Raw genomic sequence first — 12,500 nt, forward strand, 5'->3', positions numbered from 1 at the left:
ATTCTCTTGAAATTTTGTCTGAAGAAGAGAGGGATTCTCCAGAAGTGGTTGTCTGAAGGAGAGGGACTCTCTGGCAATGTTTTCTTATAGGAGAGAGGGAGTCTCTGGATTTGTTTGTCTGAAGGAGGGACGGATTCTCTGGATATGTTTGTCTTAAGGAGGGACGGATTCTCTGGAAAGGTTTGTCTGAAGGAGAGAGGGATTCTCTGGGAATTTTGTATGAGGTAGAGGGGCGGATTCTCTGGAGATGTTTGTCTTAAAAGAGAGAAGGATTCTCTGGAAATATTTGTTTTGTTTTAAAGGAGAGTGGGATTCTCTGGAAAATATTGTCTTAAAGGAGAGTGGGATTCTCTGGAAATGTTTGACTTAAAGGAAAGTGGGATTCTCTGGAAATGTTTGTCTGAAGGAGAGAGGGATTCCCTGGAAATGTATATCTTAAAGGCTAGAGGGATTCCCTGGAAATGTTTGTTTTAAGCTAGAGATGCTCTCTGAAAATGTTTATCTTAAAGTCGAGAGGGATTCTCGGGAAATGTTTACTTTAAATAAGAGAGGGATTCTCTGTAAATGGTTGTCTTATATGAGATAGGGATTTTTTGGAAATGTTTGTCATAAAGGAGACAGGGATTCTCTTGAAATTTTTGTCGTAAAGGTGAAAGGGATTCTCTGGAAATGACTGTTTGAATTAGAGAGGGATTCTCTTAAAATGTTTATCTGAAAGGCAAGAGGGATTCTTTAGAAATGTTTTTCTTAAAGGAGGGTGGGATTCTTTGGAAATGCTTATCTTAAACTAGAGAGGGATTCTCTGGAAATGTTTATTTTAAAGGAGAAAGGGATTCTTTGGAAATGTTTATCATAAAGGAGGAAGGGATTCTCGGGAAATGTTTATATTTACAGGTAGAGGGATTTCCTAGAAATGTTTTTTATTTTTTTTTTTTTTTTTTTTTTTCTTTTTTTTTTTTTTTTATTTTTTTAAGGAGAGGAGTCTGTGTGGAAAATGCCCGTGAGAAATTACGAAGGATCATAATCATAAGGTCATTAGCCCTGCTGGGGCATAAATTTTATCCATCCACAACAATATCAAAAGACGTTTTTCCATGGCTGAATTGATATTAGTCTAAGTCATTATCATTTTAATACATATTTCAATCCGTCAGTTCTATGCACCTTTCATTAATCATTTGAAATTGGGATTAATGCCCTCTCGTTTAGTTTAGGATAGTATGTATGTATTATTTTTCCCAAACTAGTAAAATCCTTTTTCATTGAAAAATTATTTCATTTTTTATTTCCAATCGTTAGTAATAAATGATTGCCAGGTGATGAAGAAAACTATTTTAAATACAGTCTTTGGATTTTTTTAACTTTCAAGTAAAAACCTCGCTGCAGTTACTTGTTCTTACCCCATTTTGTTTTTATTTTCATAATAAAAAAAAATTAGATACGAATGGTTGGCTTGTTGTAGGTTAAGCTTGCCTTTTGTCAGTATAGGTCCTTGGCTTAGTTAAGTCTGGAAAATCTTGGTGTGGACATCTGATTTCACCAAGTATATTCTATATATAATATAAGATATATATATATAGTATATATATATAATATATATATGTGTGTGTGTGGTGTGTGTGGTGTGTGTGTGGTGTGTTGTGTATGTGTGTGTGCATATATATATATATATATAATATATATATATATATATATATATATATATATATATATATATATATATATATATATATATAGCATTCAATTCAATAAATCCAAAAAATTTTGCGTGTTTACGCTTATACATCACAAGGCATTGGATACCATAATTTACATGTACATAATTTCCCTAAAATTTTTCAGAACGGGAAAACAAAATCTTGAAGGGAATGCTTTGTCTCATATATCTATATATATTTTATTATGCTGTTAATACTGTCCATAAACGTTTCCAAGCAATCACAATCAACAAAGTGAACTTATTGTACGTTTGTTTATTGTTATATATATGTGTGTATATATATATATATATATATATATATATATATAATATATATATATATATATATATATAATATATATATATATGTATATACATTATGATATATGTATATAAGTATTTTTTTTCAGAGTTTTATTTTCTTGACAGAGAGGCACAAGTACCGTTGATTGTCAGACTTCGAGAAAAGTCTAGTTCCATTACGGAGAGCCAAACGACATAATCGGGAAAGAAAAAAAAATGAGTGGCGCAAGAGAGATACAGATAGGAAGATTAGCCACGTATAGAGAGAGAGAGAGAGAGAGAGAGAGAGAGAGAACTCTGCCAAGGCATATGAGACCAGAAACTATTTTTTTGAGAGGAATGATAATGAGAAAGGGAAAGAGAATTCAAAGGCCTTTGAGGGGATACTATGAATTAAAATCAAAGGCCTTTAGGGGGATACTATGAAGTGAAATCATTATGTATCGCGACGATTTTCTCTTTTGACTGGAGGACGGCAAGAGCTTTGTAACCTCCCGGGGGGCGGGGGCGGTCGGCTGATGGGGAAATGGGGAAGGAGAGAGAGAGGGGGGGGGATGGGGGATGCAGGGAGAGGGAGGTACAGTAGATTGCAGGATATATTGGGAGGGAAAGTTAAAGGAAGATCAAAAGAAAAGATTGGGATTGGAGGATGAATCCGAGAAGAAAAAGCGCCAGAGATTTGATGAAAGATCACATCTGGAAATAAAGGTGATGAAGTTGACAGATGGAAAAGCTAACAAACAAAGAGGACGACGGGACGGGACGGAACCGGACGGGAGGGAAAATGACAGGATAGAGAGAGAGCGAAGAGAGAGCGAGAGAGGATACCTCCGAGGAGGAATGGAGAAATAAAAATGAGATTAAGATCCGAGGGTGTGTGGTGGGGAGGGGGTGGGTTGGGTAGGGGGGGGTGGGGGGATCTGGGGTAGGGGAAAAAGTTAGATTTTTTACATGAACTTTTCTCGCTCCTTTCTCTCCCGGGGAGTTCGGAGGAGGGTCGTTTCATTTAACGGTGTTGATAGAAACTTAAGATTTTATCGGGATTTCATTTTCCTTCATCGCGAAGTAATTGTGTTTTAGAAATGCTCTCAGCCAGTTTGATGGTCTGGGAAGAGCGCCATTATTCTAGAGATATTTTTCTTGGTCCCGAAAAAGGAAATCGAGTCTCAAATTAGTTTTCATTGCGTTCTCGAATTGGATTACGCTGTTTCGTTCCCGACCGAACGTAAAAATCCTAACGACTAAATACCTCCTCTTTTTTTTTTTTTTTTTTTTTTTTAATTCTTCGACTCGCTCATTTCCTTTTGCGCTAAACTTCGTTAGTAACCTCTCTCGCCCTGTGTCTCCCGAAGAGAGGGCATTCATGTTATACGTCCCTTTCAAGCTCTTGCAAATGTATCACTCCGCTTTGCCGCTTTGTCGTGATTTAAACTTCTTCAGTGCTGTTGGTCGTTGTAACGCGAGACAACTTAATCTGTCAATCTGTAGTGCAGCTAGTTATCAAGTCTTGCTACAATATTTATTTAGATAGAATTTGAATATGGATGCTGGTTAGAACAACATTACCAGTCAGTTCTGAATGATGGTTGTAACATGTAGTTCTGAATAATGAATAACAGTTAGTTTTGAGTAATGACTATGATTTAGCTATGGAAAATGAATAAAACTTATTTCTGAATAATGACTGTAAGAGTCAGTTCTGAATAATGGCTGTAAGATTCAGTTCTGAATAATGGCTGTAAGATTTAGTTCTGAATAATGGCTGTAAGATTCAGTTCTGAATAATGACTGTAAGATTCAGTTATGAATAATGGCTGTAAGATTTAGTTCTGAATAATGGCTGTAAGATTCATTTCTGAATAATGGCTGTCAAATTTGATTCTGAATCATGACTGTAAGATTAAGTTCTGAATAATGACTGTAAGATTTATTTATTTATAAACTCCAGCTTGAAAATTAACGTACTAATTATACATCACAAGTATACCGATGTCGCCAAAAGTGAAGGAGAAGGTTGAGACGGCAAGTCCCGGCTCTGGGGGCGCTGATTGACCAAGATACCGAAGGTCAGGTCAGGGTACCTTCAAGGGGCATACGCTTTAGGGTCCGTTGGTTAGAGAGGATGACCCTGGGCTGGGCGACGGCTGTTTTAAACGTGGGAACTTATTTCCTAAAAGAAAAAAAAATTATGGATGTGTATTAAATTTATGTTTATTGCAGGATTCTGTATTTACTTGGATGTTCTTTGTTTTTAGATTTCCAGTTACGTCTCGTAATCAAGTTAACTCTCTCTCTCTCTCTCTCTCTCTCTCTCTCTCTCTCTCTCTCTCTCTCCTGAAGCATTCGTTCTTTGTGCCCCCGGCTATTACTTGCCATAAGTCAGATTTTGGGAGATTCTACTCCATTACCCACAAACATTTTCATTTTCGATGCCAGATTCTCTTCAAAGGGCCTTTAGCCATTTCTCTTTTTATTTTCCTATGCGACTCAATTGCGCGTTACAATGCTGCATTACCTTTTTACTTTCTCTCTCCTCCGACTTTATCGTCAGCGTTACTCCACTCCCCTCCCTCTCTTTCCCCTTCCCCTGCTGTGGAATATCTTTACCCCCTCCCTTACCACCCCCTCCCTGGCCATGCCATAACACCCCACCCCCCTGAGGCAGATACTCGGCGCATCGTTTAATGGAACCAGATAGCGATTCATGCGGGGGTCCTCTTAAAAGGGTGGTTGCTGTCACGCTCTAGAGTGTCCTCCTCCTCCTCCTCCTCCTCCTCCATTCCTCACATCCACTATCGTCTAAATTTCTTTATTGCATTATTTTTTTATTTTTGTTTTTTCTCTTTTTTTGTAATTTCTACTTCATTGCTCATCTCCCTGGACGCTGTTTATTTCCTAACTTCATTCCCTCACGCTTCCTCCCATCCTCATCCATTTTGTTTTTTCTTTACTCATCTCACTCCTCCTCGTCTTCCTCCTGTCCCCTTCCCATCCCCTCCCTCCCTCCCTCCTTCCCTCCATACCATTCCCCCTCCCCTTCCCGACGTGCATCTTTCGTTCCTAAAAGCTCGAAGCATTCAACCTGTCCACAGCAGATGCTTAGGCCATAAATAGTGTTACGTTATGCATTCTTATATCCGTCTCTCACGTGTTCCTCCATGCACAACTTATAGCTCCACGGCTATAACGGATGGTATGTCCCGTGATATACGGCGCTTGGCCATATACTTTCATCTGATGGAAAGGCCAAACGTATCGCCTGAATAACTCGCGTGAGTTTTGCTCGAAACTGTGAGATATATTTTCGAACGCGGCGAAAAATAATATCTATAATGGATGCGTAGATCAGCTAACCCTGACGATATCAAGGCGATTAATTTGATTTAGACGTGTCATTAGCGCCGGGTCTTAGTCAGGAAGCATGTTGAATGTCTCGCACATATCTTGACAATATTTCTTCCCCTTGATGCCCGTCATTTCGTGCGAGATTTACTCTTAATATGAATGATGGAGAATCAGTTTGCTGTTGAATATTTTATCTCGGTTTTTATTTTATTTTATTATCGTTTTGGGGGTGATCGAAGGGGGTTCTCTTGACCCTAGGCGCTTTATATCATAATATATTGGCTCTCTCTCTCTCTCTCTCTCTCTCTCTCTCTCTCTCTCTCTCTCTCTCTCTCTCTCATTTAATAAACAGCGCTCTCTTTTTTCCTCTCTCCAGGAAGCAGTAATCTGTTTATCTTTCTTTACACTTCCGTACAAGGAGACTCTCTCTCTCTCTCTCTCTCTCTCTCCATACCATATAAACAAGCAGCACTCTTTTTCCACCCTCTCTCTCCAGAAAGCAATAATCTGGGTTTCTTTACACTTCCGTACTATGAGACTCTCTCTCTCTCTCTCTCTCTCTCTCTCTCTCTCTCTCTCTCTCTCTCTCGTTTATATTGGAACACTTTGGGTCAGGGAATGCCCTGACTCTAAGGGAACTTTAGGAGGCGGCTTTAAAAGCGAAGCATGAATCCGGAAAACAAGGAAAAATATCGTAACCTTATTAATAGATACACACCGTCTGCTGGAAGGAAGATTAGGGCGCGTTTTACAGCTTGATTCTGTTGTTGGTTTTACTTCCCTTTTTCCTCCTCCATTTTTCCCTCCCTTTACGAGAGAGAGAGAGAGAGAGAGAGAGAGAGAGAGAGAGAGAGAGAGAGAGAGAGAGAGAGGTTTTTGTCCCTCTGTTTGCCCTTTTAAGTAAAAGAGAGAGAGAGAGAGAGATAGAGAGGGTGGGGGTTTGTCCCTCTTCCCACCTTTACGTAAATAAGAGAGAGAGAGAGAGAGAGAGAGAGAGAGAGAGTGAGTATTTGTCCCGCTTCCCCCTTTACTTGAATGAGAGACAGACGACAGAGACAGAGACAGAGAGAGAGAGAGAGAGAGACAGAGACAGAGAGAGAGAGAGAGAGTTTTTTTTTTAGTCCCCTATTACGTAATGAGAGAGAGAGAGAGGAGAGAGAGAGAGAGAGAGGGTGGGGTGTTTGTCCTTCTTACCACCTCTACGTAAATGAGAGAGAGAGAGAGAGAGAGAGAGAGAGAGAGAGAGAGAGAGAGAGAGAGAGAGAGAGAGAGAGAGTTTTTGGTCAAGCCTCCTGTACAAGGTCGTCATGTGTAGAGGGAACGGCAAAAGGAAAGGAATCTTCTTACATAAACATCAGACAGAAAACATCGGGTAAACTCACTGTCCGAAAAGGCGGAAGAAAGAGATCCTGAAAAACAGATGTATAAATTGAAATTAGAGAGAGAGAGAGAGAGAGAGAGAGAGAGAGAGAGAGAGAGGAGTCACAAACGCATACGCTCAAGTAGAGCAAGTTACTTATACGAAGATGGAATTTGACTCTTTCGCTTTACTTCATAAATTGTAAAGGAAGTATCAGTGAATACTGGTCATTGAGAACTCACAAAGAAATCACACTGGAACAGGGAGAGATAGAGGACTACATTCAAGAGTACCGTAAATCTTATGAGTTATCAATTTTTTGCTATATCTTGCGAATGAAGTTTGAAAATGAAATGATTTGACCGTTGATTTATATATATATATATATATATATATATAATATATATATTATATATTATATATATATATATATGTGTGTGTGTGTGTGTGTGTGTGTGTGTGTGTGTGTGTGTGTGTGTGTGCGCGTGTGTGCAGCAACCTAGTATTGAATACAAATGAAATGATTTATATATATATATATATATATATATATATATATATAATATATATATATATATGATATATGTGTGTGTGTGGGTGTGTGTGTATGTGTATGTGGCAACTTAGTATTGAATACTCCGAGAAATTTACTGGTACACTATTTTTAACCTGAGAAAGTAATATTGCATTTGCGTCGGGCATCACAACATCACAAATAGTCATTACAATTTTGTTACGGTAATGGCAATCATGAAAAATGAAACGTCGTCGTCTACTTAAGTATAATGGCTGTAATAAAGATTCGAAATCAGAGTAATTAATTATGACATCACTATTACCAATACTCCCATTTCTGCTTCTTCAGAGGCTTAACCGGTACAGCATTTCTGGTTGACATATTTAAAGTTGGTCTTGCAATCACTTTTGGGATATTTAGTTGTTCGGGATTATATATATATATATATATATATATATATATATATATATATATATATATATATATATATATATATAGTATATATGTATATCTATATGAATTGCTACAAAAAATATTAAAATTTTCTGTGGCATCTCGGGGCGATTTCAGCAGAAATTTCTAATTGAAATGAAAATATGTAAAAAAGAGTAAGATTCGTTTACTCTTGTGTTGAAAGCATATACATTGTTGTGAGTTAAGAATAATATTCCGCAATTGTTAATGCAATCCTATATAATTTTCATCTTCTTTTACGAGTTTCGTGCATTATTTTACCATCAGCGTGATGAAAACGTTAGTTTTTTATTGAAAGAGTGCGCAGGTACACCACGATTACAGTTTTTCATTACAGAAGTAATGTCTTCCAATCAGATTTAATGGTTTTGATTCCCAGGTTATTCTGGCATGATTTCAAAAGGGTTTGTCCACTCTGATTCCTGAGCGATAAACGACCCATTTTCGCTTACTCGGGGAGAAAGCCTACATACTACTTTGTTGTTGTTTTTGTTGTTGTTGGTGGGGGCAGGTAGGAAAGTCTATGGAAGAGCCAAAAAAGGCCTGGAAAAGTGTTTCGCGTTGAGGTAAAGATACAGGAATTTTAGGATAGAATATTTATGATTTATTTATTAGAATAAAAATGTCAAAAATAAAAAAATATGCTGGTTAAACAGTACAGAAAAATTATTTCTAATAAAATTTAGCATATTTATTTTAATTTTCGTTGGTCAAACAAGGCTCCATTTGACCATAGATTTTAGCACCTTTTGGTTTGTTTGGTGTACTGAAATTAGGCTGTTTCTATTCAATTATTTTGTGCTTTTATTTATAACTGAGAATATATGAATGTGTTTAATTTGTGTCCTTTTTATTTTGTCCTTCTTGTTAGTATGAGTAGTACTAAGTATGAATATTATTTGCAAAGACCACGTCACTTTAAGTTAGGAACATAATGTTTACACCTTATGCATAAGGGGAAAAATCTTACACGCGTCCAGAGTAAGCTGGAGGCCGGATCACGCCTTGTTCTTAATATTAAAGTTTATGATATATTTTCTTATTATGCTTTATTATCGCCGTAAATTCATGGAATGTTATTCTGGTAATATTTTGAAATCTAGCCAGTCGTATCCATCTACAAATATTGAGATTCTAACTTGATGCAAATCAGATTTTGATAGTATTTTTGGGGGTTTTCTTCATTTACTTTCTGGAGCAAGATGATATCCATAATTTATTTCTGGCACATTTACTCTTTATGTAATAAATACGTTTCATTAGTCAGAATTTTACTGGCCATAGTAATATTTGCCACTGATTTTGTAGATTTTCGTACTTGAGCCTTCATAGGCAAAGATTGTTTACAAATACGGTATAATAATAATAATAATAATAATAATAATAATAATAATAATAATAATAATAATAATATAATAATAATAATATTATTATTATTATTATTATTATTATTATTATTTATTATTATTATTATTATTATTATTATTATTATTATTATATTAGGAAGGAGGCCAGTAGCAATGAGGGCAGTAGCATTGAATATTATAGCTGTTTCAACTTCATTTAATTTATATAGAATCTTCTCAATTCTTCTTATAATCTTTTTCTCACAGCATGTAAATGGTATACCTGATGTGCCAGATACATGCTGATGAGAAAAAGATAATAAGAAGAATTGAGAATATTCTATATAGATTAAATGCAATTGAAACAGCTATAATAATAATAATAATAATAATAATAATAATAATAATAATAATAATAATAATAATAATAATAATAATAATAATAATAATAATAATAATAATAATAATAATAATATATTATTATTATTATTATTATTATTATTATTATTATTATTATTATTATTATTAAAGAGAACAGCAAACTGTAAAGTAGAAATAATGATAAGACAATTAACATAACCCAAACCATCTGTAAATTGAGAATCATGTCAGCCTACTCAGCAAAACAGCATTTGCACCAAGTTTAAACTTTGGAAGTTCCGAAGATTCAACCACGAGATGAGTAAGATCACTCATAAATCCACAATTTCAGAATTCATAAGTTGGGAACTGAAGAGATTTCCTTATGAAACCATTTGGCAGCACCCCTTGCCCATAGCACTAGTACTTTTATTTGTTTAAAAAGTACTTTTGCTCACTTCATGTTATTTAGCTTTTGTGTGCTTTTCGTTAGTTAAGAAAAAAAAAAAAAAAAAAAAAAAGTCGTGCATGGAGTTGACTGATTGGTTTCTGTTAACTAGCCCGGCAGGACATTTGAATGTAGAATTCACTGATATGTCATGACTTTTATTTACATTTTTCGCAAACAAAACCTGTACTATGTCTCCCCGTTTCCTGTTCCGTGACGGGGTCGGTGACCCTGGTAGTTGTGACGCCAGATAACTCACAGTCAATCAATTAATCCTGTTCTGAGAATGATTTCATGGGGTTATGATTCTTGCTCTTCTCTGCTGCAGGCTCAAAAAAGTAGAATGTCTTTCTATATTATTTTGGTCTCAGAAAATATGAATGTGTTTCCGTGGTCTTGGAAAGAGTGAATTTTGTTGTTCCTTGGTCTGAGAAGACCTGAATCATCAGGCAGCGGTAGCAGACCAGTTTCGAACAGTTCCGAACACTAGCTTCAGTTGTCGAATGCCTGAACTAAAACCCTTAGGCTTAAAAAGGTTCGCCTTGATAAATAGCGTGAATTTCGCTTCCAGTGTTGTCTTGATTTTGCTCTACTCTTCCTTCCATTGCAGAGAGAGAGAGAGAGAGAGAGAGAGAGAGAGGGTTGTTTTAAAGTCATTATCCTGAGCTACTTCACCATCTCTTAAGAAATTTCGGTTCTTAATGGGTGGAGTTTCTGGCTTAAATTTATCAAAGAAATCTTGTTTGATATTTTTTTACTTGAAACGTAACGGCTAAAATTTTGTGCATTAGGTTTTCTTTTTTCAAAGAAAAAAGAAATAGGTTTATTAATGCTTTCACTTATGTACTATTCTTTATTACATTCATTTATAAAAACGAAATTTTATTAAATGTTTATCTTTTTCACATAAAGCCATTTGCACAAGGAATGTCAGCATCAGTATATTAGGAATCTCATCAATACCATTGCTGGCTCTATCTGTTATAGTACCTAGCCGTCATGTATGTTTTCTTTATTCAGCATCGGTGAAGCTAGTGATATAAGATTTATTTATTTGTATCAATTAATTCTTGCTAACGTCCGGTATATACCAGGTGCTACTGTGACCTTACCAAAATACTGTGAAAAATGTATTTTATATAATATTATTATAATATCAATAAGCTTTTAGCCCAGTAAAGTATTCCGGTATCTGATTGTAATAGATCATTTATTAGTGCTTACAAGTTTCGGGGAAAACGGAGAGAAACAAGAAACATGTATCCCATGACAATTTCTTGGGAATTAATTTCCTATGTCCATATTGATAGTTTAATATATTGTCATTTAAATCTATAAGAAAGATTGTCTTATAACAAGTTACCACAGATAGAGTATCATAGTCCATTAAATGGCTTTGCCTTTGAAGATGTGTTATGCTGTCCAGATTGGTAGTCAAATATATTGTCATTTAAAATGTATAAGAAAGATTGTCTTATAACAAGTTACCACTGATAGAATACTAGTCATTAAATGGCTTTGTCTCTGAAGATGTGTTAATATAAACGTAATCGACCCATGAAAGTGATAGGATGTTAATATTAGATTAATTGAGAAAAATTTGACTAAAATATCATAGCTTTCGTTTGGGTTCTGAATGTGCATCTTGGCCCAGGACTTTAAGAAAATGGGATCGAACAGCTGCTTTTCAAATTGTACAAATTCTATATATATATATATATATATATATATATATATATATATATATATATATATATATATATATATATATATATATATATATATATATTGTTACAAATATTGATCATTTCGTCTTCCCTGCAGTATTTAATTCATTTTATTTCTAAATGAGCAGACATGTTTTCTCCTAAATCAGCTGATTTTGGGAGAGAAACAAGCAGTAGGACGGGTGAAAAGGAATTTCTGGTCAGGCTGAATCTTAGGGTAAGACGGGCAAGTCACGGGATTAGCTAGGCCTTGATATGGGTTTTAGGGACTCCTACCATAAGACCTTTTTCCTTCCTGGTTGTTGTTTTGACTTTCCAGGCAATGCCCGAGGCTGTGTGTGAAATCCCCGCGTTTCCAAGACACCCAGCCTCTCTCTCAGTCGAAGCTAGACCTAAAGAAAGGTGGACGCGCCTTCTCTCCTCCTCTGACGGGAAGTCAGCCCTTTGATCAAACGCGGGTGGGACCATCATAGCACAACCCATGTTCAAGCCTCAAGGTTTTAAGGTACAAAAGTGTAAAACTCCAAACCAGCTCTTTTTTCTCCAAGACGACTCTTGCTGATTTCATTTTCAAATTTCCCTTGTGTCACTTTTACATCAAAAGTCCCTTGTCCTCATTGGGCCATGTGCTTCCCCTTGTGACTTGGGAAAGCGTAAGTCTTCAGTGCATACCTCAGTTAAACACTAGAGTTCCTTTTCCCCAGTGTGCTAGAGAAAACTGAATAACCGTAACTTGTGCAAGAAGTCTTCCTTTTTATTTTGTGTCTAATCTGGGATTTTTTCCAGATTTGCTGAGTCACGTGTCCAAGTCTTTGCGCCCGCAAGTGCTGCATTACCGCAAGATAATATGAATAATTTTGAAAGCCAGCATTTACGTGAATCTTATTTTAGCCAGCTATCCCCTTGTGAGAGATAATGTTG

Source organism: Macrobrachium nipponense, chromosome 30, assembly GCF_015104395.2.
Source record: "Macrobrachium nipponense isolate FS-2020 chromosome 30, ASM1510439v2, whole genome shotgun sequence".
Classification (NCBI taxonomy): Eukaryota; Metazoa; Arthropoda; class Malacostraca; order Decapoda; family Palaemonidae; genus Macrobrachium; species Macrobrachium nipponense.